General features: G+C 38.6%; 1 protein-coding gene across 5 annotated transcripts in view; it reads right to left on the bottom strand.

The window, feature by feature from the left end:
- ARFIP1 (ADP ribosylation factor interacting protein 1) overlaps nt 1-12,580 on the bottom strand; it is a 105,688-nt gene that overhangs the window by 68,592 nt on the left and 24,516 nt on the right. The gene's annotated exons all lie outside the window — the stretch shown is intronic.

The raw sequence follows: 12,580 nt of genomic DNA, 5'->3' as shown, positions 1-12,580 counted from the left end.
CATTCGGCCCATCTAGTCTGCCCAGTTTTCTAAATACTTTCATTAGTCCCTGGCCTTATCTTATAGTTAGGATAGCCTTATGCCTATCCCACGCATGCTTAAACTCCTTTACTGTGTTAACCTCTACCACTTCAGCTGGAAGGCTATTCCATGCATCCACTACCCTCTCAGTAAAGTAATACTTCCTGATATTATTTTTAAACCTTTGTCCCTCTAATTTAAGACTATGTCCTCTTGTTGTGGTAGTTTTTCTTCTTTTAAATATAGTCTCCTCCTTTACTGTGTTGATTCCCTTTATGTATTTAAATGTTTCTATCATATCCCCCCTGTCTCGTCTTTCCTCCATGCTATACATGTTAAGATCCTTTAACCTTTCCTGGTAAGTTTTATCCTGCAATCCATGAACCAGTTTAGTAGCCCTTCTTTGAACTCTCTCTAAGGTATCAATATCCTTCTGAAGATAGGGTCTCCAGTACTGTGTACAGTACTCCAAGTGAGGTCTCACCAGTGTTCTGTACAATGGCATGAGCACTTCCCTCTTTCTACTGCTAATACCTCTCCCTATACAACCAAGCATTCTGCTAGCATTTCCTGCTGCTCTATTACATTGTCTGCCTACCTTTAAGTCATCAGAAATAATCACCCCTAAATCCCTTTCCTCAGATGTTGAGGTTAGGACTCTATCAAATATTCTGTACTCTGCCCTTGGGTTTTTACGTCCAAGATGCATTATCTTGCACTTATCCACATTAAATGTCAGTTGCCACAACGCTGACCATTTTTCTAGTCTACCTAAATCATTTTCCATTTGGCTTATCCCTCCTGGAACATCAACCCTGTTACATATCTTAGTATCATCCGCAAAAAGACACACCTTACCATCAAGACCTTCTGCAATATCACTAATAAAAATATTAAAGAGAATGGGTCCAAGTACAGATCCCTGAGGTACCCCACTGGTGACAAGCCCAAGCTTCGAATATACACCATTGACTACAACCCTCTGTTGCCTGTCACTCAGCCACTGCCTTACCCATTCAACAATATTGGAATCCAAACTCAAAGATTGTAGTTTGTTGATAAGCCTTCTATGTGCAACAGTGTCAAAAGCCTTACTGAAATCGAGGTAAGCAATGTCTACTGCACCACCCTGATCTATAATTTTAGTTACCCAATCAAAAAAATCAATAAGATTAGTTTGGCATGATCTCCCTGAAGTAAACCCATGTTGTCTCTGATCTTGAAATCCATGTGTTTTTAGATGTTCAACAATCCTATCCTTTAACATGGTTTCCATCACTTTCCCCACTACTGAAGTTAGGCTTACTGGCCTATAGTTGCCCGACTCCTCCCTATTACCTTTCTTGTGAATGGGCACAACATTCGCTAACTTCCAATCTTCTGGGACTACTCCTGTTATCAATGATTGGTTAAATAAATCTGTTAATGGTTTTGCTAGTACACCACTAAGCTCTTTTAATAGCTTTGGGTGTATTCCATCAGGTCCCATTGACTTATTTGTCTTTACTTTTGACAGTTGAAATAGAACCTCTTCCTCTGTAAACTCACGTGTAATAAATGACTCATTTATCCTTTTTCTTAACTGAGGTCCCTTTCCTTCATTTTCATCTGTAAATACAGAACAAAAATATTCATTGAGGCAGTCAGCTAGACCTTTATCCTCTTCTACATACCTTCCTTCTTTTGTTTTTAATCTAACTAATCCTTGTTTTACTTTTCTTTTCTCATTTATGTATCTAAAAAAGGTTTTGTCCCCCTTTTTTACTGACTGTGCTATTTTCTCTTCTGTGTGTGATTTGGAAGCTCTTATAACTTGCTTAGCCTCTTTCTGCCTAATCTTATAGGTAATTCTATCTTCCTCACTCTGGGTTTTTTTATAATTACTAAATGCTAACTTTTTGTTTTTTACTATTTTGGCTACATCTGTGGAGTACCACAGTGGTTTCTTGAATTTTTTGCTTTTACTGACAAGCCTAATGCAATTTTCTGTTGCCTTCAGTAGTGCAACTTTTAAATAATCCCATTTCTTTTGGACTCCATTTAAATTGCTCCAGTCTGATAATGACTCCTTTACACATATTCTAATTTTGGAAAAGTCTGTTTTTCTAAAGTCTAAAACTTTTGTTTTTGTGTGGTGTGACTCAGTCACTGTTCTTATATTAAACCACACTGACTGATGATCACTGGATCCTAAACTTTCACCTACAGTAATATCTGATACCAAATCTCCATTTGTTAACACTAAATCTAGTATGGCCTCTTTACGAGTTGGCTCCTCAACGACTTGTTTTAGAGACAATCCCAGTAGGGAGTTTAGAATATGTGTGCTCCTGGCACAAGTAGCTATTTTTGTTTTCCAATTTATATCAGGAAGATTAAAGTCACCCATGATGATAACTTCCCCCTTCATTGTCATTTTAGCTATTTCTTCAACTAGTAGATTATCTAACTCTTCAATTTGTCCTGGGGGCCTATAAATTACACCTACACGAGTTACTGTGTGATTACCAAATTCTAACGTAACCCAAACTGACTCTATGTTCGCCTCACTAACCTTTATTAGGCTAGATTTTATGCTATTCTTTACATACAGGGCCACCCCTCCCCCTTTCTTGCCTTCCCTGTCTTTTCTATATAAAGAGTACCCTGGTATTGCTATGTCCCAGTCATTTTTCTCATTATACCATGTCTCAGTAACAGCGACTAAATCTACACTATCAGTTGGCATTATTGCCACAAGTTCATGGATCTTATTCCCTAAACTGCGAGCATTTGTAGACATGACTCTAAGCTTATCATTTTTTAACACACTTGCTACAGGCACCTTCTGTCCTTGTTTTGGGGGACAATTGGATTGATGTTTTATCACCTTTTTGCCCCCCCCTCCTAGTTTAAATACATCCTAGCAAAACCTCTGAACTGCTCACTGAGAACATTTGTTCCCTTTTGAGAAAGATGCAAACCATCTTTTTTGTACAGTTTATTTCCATTCCAAACAGAGCTACCATGAGCAATAAAGCCAAATCCTTGCTCCCGACACCATTCACCAAGCCACAAGTTAAAGTCCCTAATACGCATCCGCCTGTCATTCTGAGTGTTATGCACAGGCAGAACTTCAGAGAATGACAATGTGGAAGCAACCTGCCGTATATCATTGGCAAAAACACTAAAAACTTCCTTAACCTCTGAAACCTCATTGCAAGCCAAGTCATTTGTCCCTAAATGGACAAGTACATCCAATTCCCCTTCCTGCTTTGCTTGCTTAACAATATTACCGATACGTCTCCTGTCTCTGTGAGCAGTAGCTCCGGGAAGACACCTCACAAGACCACCATTGTCCATCTCCACACCTCTTATGATGGAATCCCCCACCAACAACTGCTTTCTATTAGGCTTCACCAAGCCTCTCTGCACAACACCACTAGCCTCAGTGCCTCTCTGCACAACACCACTAGCCTCAGTGCCTCTCTGCACAACACCACTAGCCTCAGTGCCTCTCTGCACAACACCACTAGCCTCAATGCCTCTCTTCACAACACCACTAGCCTCAATGCCTCTCTTCACAACACCACTAGCCTCAGTGCCTCTCTTCACAACACCACTAGCCTCAGTGCCTCTCTTCACAACACCACTAGCCTCAGTGCCTCTCTTCACAACACCACTAGCCTCAGTGCCTCTCTTCACAACACCACTAGCCTCAGTGCCTCTCTTCACAACACCACTAGCCTCAGTGCCTCTCTTCACAACACCACTAGCCTCAGTGCCTCTCTTCACAACATCACTAGCCTCAGTGCCTCTCTTCACAACATCACTAGCCTCAGTGCCTCTCTTCACAACACCACTAGCCTCAGTGCCTCTCTGCACAACACCACTAGCCTCAGTGCCTCTCTGCACAACACCACTAGCCTCAGTGCCTCTCTGCACAACACCACTAGCCTCAGTGCCTCTCTGCACAACACCACTAGCCTCAGTGCCTCTCTGCACAACACCACTAGCCTCAGTGCCTCTCTGCACAACACCACTAGCCTCAGTGCCTCTCTGCACAACACCACTAGCCTCAGTGCCTCTCTGCACAACACCACTAGCCTCAGTGCCTCTCTGCACAACACCACTAGCCTCAGTGCCTCTCTGCACAACACCACTAGCCTCAGTGCCTCTCTGCACAACACCACTAGCCTCAGTGCCTCTCTGAACAACACCACTAGCCTCAGTGCCTCTCTGCACAACACCACTAGCCTCAGTGCCTCTCTGCACAACACCACTAGCCTCAGTGCCTCTCTCCACGACACCACTACACTCTGAAAGTGCAGAAAATGAATTATGTAGAGCAACAGACTGTGCAATATGCCTTTTATCCACAACTCCAAGTCTACCAGATCCTACAGTAATCCATCTGCCATTCCTAGTATGTCTCTGCGGCAGTGGCTTTGCAGCAGTTCCAGCCTGAGTTTGTTTACCAGATAATTTACAAATCTCAGACTTCAAAAATACAATCTCCTGCCGCAAAATAGAGAACTGTCTACAGATTAGACAAAATGTTAAAGGTGAAGCGAGTGACCAGAACATGTAATAGCTTGCCAACGCTGAAGACTGTGCAAATTAAAACAATATGTGCAAACAAACACCAGTATTTATGGAGATTCAAAAATTAAACAACTAGTGCGGTTGTATGGGGGGGGGAGGGATGACGTAGGACGGAAGCGCTGCACTTCATTGTGATCAAATGTGGAAATTATATGTTTTTTTTCTGTATTTATCATGTATGTATAATATATAATAATAAATAGTCAAAAATTACACAACTAGCACAAACTATCTTAATATTAACAATGTTTATGAAAGCGTTCTGATACATTATGAATGTTACAAAATACTACTGTTTGCAAGTAGCATGAATACACGGCACAGTAACACTTAAATATAGGCTAACAAAAATCCTGGTTTAATTGCACGAGGATGATAAATACCGTGGTTTCCTATAAAGTAAGCAAGCATGTAGTCATTTAGCCATGTACCCTATACTTTTACAGATAAAACTACACAAGAATATTAAAAGTGGGTCAACTGCACATCTTTACTCATGCAAAAGCAATTCTGCCAGTAAGATTAAGTAAGACTTAATATCAGATTGATGTATTAAATGTACGTGTAGGTTTATTTTTATTCAATTGGCCTAATCGAACATTAAACTCTGAAGAAAAAACGTAATGACCGCACAGACAGGGTTATTCAGTAAGCTAGCGTTCCAGTTTAGCTACATTGGCCTAAATGGTGACTCCAGTCTAGATTGCTTTTTATTTATGATTTTGTCAAGGAGGATCATCACTATACCGTAAAGCAGGGGTGGGCAATCTGTGGCCCTCCAGATGTATTGGACTACATCTCCCATAATGCTCTTAGGGCCATAATGCTAGCAAAGCATCAAGGGAGATGTTGTCCAAAACATCTGGAGGGCCACAGATTGCCCACCCCTGCTTTACGGTATAGTGATGATCCTCCTTGACAAAATCATAAATAAAAAGCAATCTAGACTAGATGAAGTAAGGATAGCTGACGGAATAGTGTGTCCTATTGATCCTTTAAATATCAATGCAAATAATATTGTGATCAGTAGAACGAGCAACAGACATGGCTGTCAACCAAAATACATGCGACCAGATATTATGTAGCTCTCTTAATATTCCAAATTTAACAAACATTAAATGCTAGCATTTTTCTGAGCAGAGTACAGCAATCTATTAATCCAGAAGACTTCACAAATCCCTGACCCAAATTATTGTTAATAACACAGTAAATTAACCACAGACCACATGCCCCACTGGGGGCAATCCAAGCTAAGTTATTCCATCTATGACACAAAAATAATTTTAGCCACAAAGTTTTTCTTAAGTCAAACTATAACTCAGAGATTCAGTTAAAAGAACAGTCTAGTCCAGTGGTAGGCAACCTTTAGCAATCCAGATGGTGTGGACTACATCTCCCATAATGCTCTCGCAGACATAATACAGGCAAAACATCAGGGAAGATGTAGTGCACAAGATCTAGAGTACCAAAGATTGCCTAGCCCTAGCACTAAAAAAGTCTTGGGGTGATATTGTTGTCCCACCTTTCTTATTATAAACATTCTCTTGAATGTGGCACTTTTATAAAATGGCCTAAGTTGCTCCCTAGTGGCTGGAAGCAGAGGATTGCCGCACATGTGTCATAGCACCCAATTCTCTATAAGAAGCATTTGATTTCACAGGAGATTCTCAGTAGTAAGCTGTGGAGGGGGGACTGGCTTGCCACTGGATTAGAGAGAACATACTTCTATTTTACAGGAACAGGTGTGGGGAGAGCTAGGAAGCTAAATCATCAATTCAACACTTCAGTGTTATAAGTCAATGTATTTATTTCTAAAGCTCTGGAGTGTTCATTTAAGGCCCATATCAATCACATTCTCACATATTATTTGTCATGCTAACATCACCATCTGCTGGCAATAACTGGTAATACTACAAACCAAGATAAATGGACATTTAATGAACTAGGTTTACTAGTATGGAAAATGTGAAATCCATCAGTAGTAAACCAGGATTTATTTATTTTGCTTTCTAGAAAAGTATGAGGGGTAAAAAAAAAAAAAAAATAGATATATATTTTGACTCCAACCTTTATTGGGCACCTTCAAAATTACAATTTGTTTGTTAGGAATGATGTATTATGATGTATTAAGTGTAGTAGTGCACTTTTTTATGTTTAATATCTCATCATAGAGGTGAAATGTAACCCCTGCTCCTGTGTAGTGGAGCCATAAGGTAAGAGATTGGATACTGTTGTTTCTAATATTTTCAACGGAAGACTGGAATTGGGCTATGTCAAGTGTAATAAGCTTGTCTAGCTGAATATTTGCGAATTTGCCCTATAATAATAAATATTGTCTGGTGAAATCAGTACAACAGTTCAGGGACGGAAAATAAAAAATAATAAAAAAAAGTTACAGCCTTGTCTATTTAAGGAACGGAGGCTGATGGATGGATTTAATAAGTAGTTTTTTTAGAGAAGCAATATATACATACATTAATAATAATATGGTTCTATTAAAACAGTTCATATTGGGTGTTTAGATCATTTAGAAGTGATTGTGCACTCAGATAATTTTGGCAAAGAGGGAAATCAGTGAAATAACGTCTTTATTAAAAAATGTTGTCAAACTGCTCGGAAAAGATTTGATAGAGTAGTGGTTAATGGCAGCGGAACAACAATTTCCATTGAGAACGGCCCATAAACCAATCTGCTCCTTACTCCTCCAAGAATCTGGGATTGCATAACTCCCAAGTGTCCCTATTTAGGAGTTACATTCCCAATTTTGGGCCCAAATCTATTTGACCTTTTCTAGGAGCTCCATATTGAATGTGCGTCTATATTTATACAAAACTTTCACAGAAATAATACTGACAGTAATGTGCCTAAACTACTAAAAAAAAAAATTCAGAAATCAGTAAATCAGGTATATTGTTCTTCAAAATTACATTTAGTTACATAAATCATTATTGGTAATAAAAAATGCCCCTCTAATCCTTTATGATATTAATGATGGTAGCAATAAAAAAAAAATTTTATTACAAAAAAATTTTTTTATTACACAGTAACAATAACTTAATTTTATTATCTCTATTATGTTTTTATAAACTTTGTATTTCACAGTTTAGTTAACCTTCCCCAAGATATACATATATGATGTTAACCTTAATCAAATTTGTTGACAATTATCATTTCCCTCACTTTGCCTAAGTTTTATCCCCCCTCCCTGTTTATATCCCTATTATCCCCTCCAGGGACTATGCTAATATATTTAAACACCTTGTATATTTTTTGGTCGGCTATTCAGCCGACACGTATGCGTTCCACTTGCTTGGAACGCATCAGTCACGTGACACGAAACGTGAACAGTTTTCTTTCTTCAATTTATCAAGCTACAAGCTTCGTTTTTACAAACCAATATTACCACTAAGTTAGTTTGGGTTATAGCTTCACTTCTATACCTGTAAAAGTCATTTTTATTTTTTTATGCTAATTTCCGAATTCGTTCTTAATATATCATTTTTTACAGGATTAAAGCCTCTTTTCCTGTTCTTTCTGGTCCCATAAGATTGGCCTCTTATAATATTTTATCCTATTGTGTTTAAAAAACACTTTTATTATAATTTATGTTTTATGCTAATTATGGTAATGACGCCATTTTGGCGGGATATTCAAATTTTACTAATACTATTGTACCCTATATAAGTTCATGTATGTCAGGTTATGCTTTCTATTATCTACTTGAAGAAGCCTCTTTAGGCGAAACGCGTCTAGATATTATACATTTTATATTTTATATTTGTAATAAAGGAATTTTTGGCACCAAAATATCCTGTTTGCCATATTCCTTTAAATATCTTTTTTACTTTTTTTAACCTGACCTTACTTATATTTTATAACCCACGCAATAGCGCAAAGAATCCATAGGTGGGGATTATACCACCCATACGCTTACACCGAGCAGTTCAGCCTGCTCTATATACTGTGAGTATATTTTTATTTTCTTCTAGCATTTTTATCTGCCATACAGAGAGCACTATATTTTATTTTCTCTTATTATCGGCTGAGCCGGATCATCGCTGGACTTTTCACCAGCGTCACCCTATATATCCTTGAGTGGGGATCATTCCACTTCACGCATACAATATCAGAGCTGGATTTTAGCTCTGAAAATTGTGAGTAATTTTCATTATCACTATTTTATCCCCTTTCACCTTGCTGACATACTGTACCATTGGGATTTTTGTTTTCCTGCTTTTATCTTCACATATCATCACCGAACTACAAGTGCATAGGCGTAAAGACTGACATCATCTTCAAGCATCCTCCATACTTTGTGGAACTTACCACTTCGGACTTATTGAAGGACTTTGGACTATTATTTTATTATTATTTTATTTATGATTAATATTACTTTGATGTAAGTTAGGCGCACCCTTTTCTTTTCTGTTTTTGTGTTTTATGTTACTTATATAAGGGGATTAGGGGAACTCCCCTTTTAAGGTGTGCAGCCGTTTTAAACTATATTTCTCTGTGGCTACGTAGCGCTGACTCTTCACCCCATTCCTTATTATTGGTAAGACACCTACATTTTTCAGAAATGCCAACCCCCTGGTCACGGACCCACTCACACGCTTAAAACAAAACTGACCATCTGCAATTTATTATTTTATTACAATTTCATGCATAACACAATCAATAAAAGAGGGTTACTAAACTTTGGTGTGTGTCTCTTTAACCCCTTCTGTACTACACAAAACTGCCAGTATAACATGGGATTTTTCGAAACTCTGGCCATCAACGGATTCGTTCTTGTTTTGTTTTTTTCTGTACAAACGCTGTTACCATGATGTGTGAGCATAAAGATAGCTTACCATATAAAAACAGTGTTTACATGTCAAGGATCTGATCAGATTTGTAGACTAATATAACTGATGGAACGTTGTTTTCACTATGTGAGCAATGTTGTAGCAATAAAGTGAGGAGACTGGAGAATTGCAGAATTTACGACATCATCATGAAACTGGAAATTGCCATTCAATTCTGCAATTCCAGCTTACATTTTGCAGATATTCCTGACAGCCACTAGAAGGTGCTTCTGCTGCTATAACCGATTCAGACTTATGTGACATTCAACGTTCTCACTCGTTGCATGAGGATGTTGATCATCTCTAATGCTTGTCATAGAGTAGCATTGGATTCAATGCTGCCTTGTAAAAAAAAGCATTCGATTGGACAAGAAGAGCAAGACTATGAAAAATCCTTGTTTTATTAAATGTAGTGGGGCCTTGAATCTAGAGAGAATTCTATTGAGGTAGGAATACAGGTTTGTATGTCTAATTCTATAGCATTCCTTGTTCTTTTCTTTGTCCACTTTACTTTAGATCAATATATGTTTAGAATCTTAAAGGAAAGTTTCTCTGTAAACAAATGTTGACCTAAAATAAATTGAACAAAGATATTTAACTGAACAAGATGTTCCCAGAGCGCTGCTTCCTTATGGTATTATAAATAATATAATATAAAATTGCTCCAAACAACACTGGGTATATAAAGACAGCAATCCTCAAATGCAAGGCATTTAGTTGATAATGTGCTCTTCACATGAATAGTCTGATCAAATAATTATCTCATAAAACCGCAGGCTCAACTCATGCTGTAAAAATGTCAAAATAGATTTGACTTTCATTCTTTAAATTAAGTTTGAGCTTAAAAAGAAGCACGAAAACAAGCACAAAATAATGCACACGTAACTATGAAGTCAGATTTGCTGTTGATTAAGTAGTGTATATTATTATTGTACAAGGAGTATAATACAATTTCAAAGTAAGACTATATGAGAATTTAGTATGTATGTCTTCCAAATTCAATAGCCATCACTGAAAACAAAATTGGCACACAAAAGTAAATATTTTTAAAGGTGACATCACAGGGTATATACCCAGCGGTACTTTGATACTTTTTACATTTAACTGCCAATCTCTGCTAAACAATTTTAGAAAAATAGATTATCTGCTATTTTAAATGTGTCGATCTGATGTTTGCGATTGTATAAAACCTCATATTACGTTCAACTACATTTTCTGAGTATAACAATACCCCCAAAATATGTATTTGCCACAATCTGGTGAAGTTACAGTATCATATAAGGGACATGACCATTTCAGTTTTCACAGTTACAATTTTGAGAGATTAAGTTGATGGGCCTATTAACCATGCCCAAACCAAGTTGTAGCCACAGGGATTTAAATCCTACTTCAATACTATTCAACCAACCTACTTTTCTACACCTACCTTTTGTGTCACTTTACCCCACTCCTAGCATTTAAGCAGGGCCCTCAACCCTCTCTGTTCCGGTGCGTCCAACTCGTCTGGTTACAATTAAGTGTTTGTTAGTCCACCCATTGTACATCGCTGCACAATTTGTTGGCGCTATATAAATAATAATTTAACCCCTTAAGGACCAAACTTCTGGAATACAATGGAATCATGACATGCCACACGTCATGTGTCCTTAAGGGGTTAAAGGACTGTATGCAGTGCTCACTTTAAGGTTTGCACACAGCTTATCAGTCAGCATGGAGCCACTTACTCTGGCTCCAGCTGACAAAGTGGAGTCCAAGGTATCAAATGATACCTGGGCTTCCCAGTTATCAGCAGGGAAACAGTCCTTCCTTTTTAACCCCTTTTATTCCAGAGGTTTGGTCCTTAAGGGGTTAAATTGTGCATGATGGAATTATTCCGCCATGGGTACTTTAGGGTAGGACAACTATGATGGAATCATTTCACCATTGATCACAAAGAGATTAATGCTATGCAGTGTTCATGGAAAAATCATATTTAAAAAAAAAAAAAAAACACAAAAAATAAACTGGAGTATCCCTTTAATGAGCCATAAAAGTAAACTAGGAATTGCTCATTCTTTCCATTAGAAAACCTATACAGCAGTTACCCCACAGTTCTGTAAAGAGTGAACGTACAGTGTAACAGATACATTTCACAGGTCATTGCTTATTTACAAGCAGCCATGGAATAAATAATGGCTTTGACAAAGAGAAGAGGTACACAGTGCTGAGAGAACAGTGCTAACAAGCTATCATACACAGCATTTGACTTCGCAAAAACAGATTACCGACATATGTTTTAATGTGGATAATACCACAGGATATTATGATTATTATTACTGGTATTTATATAGCACCAGCATATTTCGTAGCACTTTATCAGAGAGGGAGATTTAAAGGACCACTATAGGCACCCAGACCACTTCAACTTAATGAAGTGGTCTGGGTGCCAGGTCCAGCTAGGTTTATCCCTTTTTTCTATAAACATAGCAGTTTCAGAGAAACTGCTATGTTTATAATAGGGTTAATCCAGCCTCTAGTGGCTGTCTCATTGACCGCCGCTAGTGGCGCTTCCACGCTTCTCACTGTGATTTTCACAGTGAGAAGACGCCAGCGTCCATAGGAAAACATTGAGAATGCTTTCCTATGGACTGGCTGAATGCGCATTCAGCAGATGACGACGACAAGGAGGAGGAGAGGAGGAGGAGAGTCCCCTGCCAGGCGCTGGAAAAAGAGGTAAATTTAACTCCTTTCACCCCCTAGAGCCCGGCGGGAGGGGGGCCCTGAGGGTGGGGGCACCCTCAGGGCACTATAGTGCCAGGAAAATGAGTATGTTTTCCTGGCACTATAGTGGTCCTTTAACAATAAATGAGACCATTACAAAAACTTACAGGAACAATAGGATGAAGAGGACCCTGCTCAAACGATCTTACGGTCTATAGGAGAGAGCATGGGACAGGTATGTGAGGTAGAGGTTATTCTGGGAGGCCATAAGCTTTCCTAAGGAGATAGGTTTTGAGGCACATTTTAACGATTGAAGACTAGTGGAGAGCCTGATGGTGGTAGGCAGTCTATTCCATAGGAAAGAAGCCGCCTGCACGAAGTCCTGCAAGCGTGAGTTGGCTGTATGGGTACGAGCAGCGGACAGGAGA

This window comes from Pelobates fuscus, chromosome 6 (genome assembly GCF_036172605.1).
Source record: "Pelobates fuscus isolate aPelFus1 chromosome 6, aPelFus1.pri, whole genome shotgun sequence".
Lineage (NCBI taxonomy): Eukaryota > Metazoa > Chordata > Amphibia > Anura > Pelobatidae > Pelobates > Pelobates fuscus.
The sequence above is the reverse complement of the archived record's forward strand: the minus strand, read 5'-3'. Positions and strand labels throughout refer to the sequence as shown.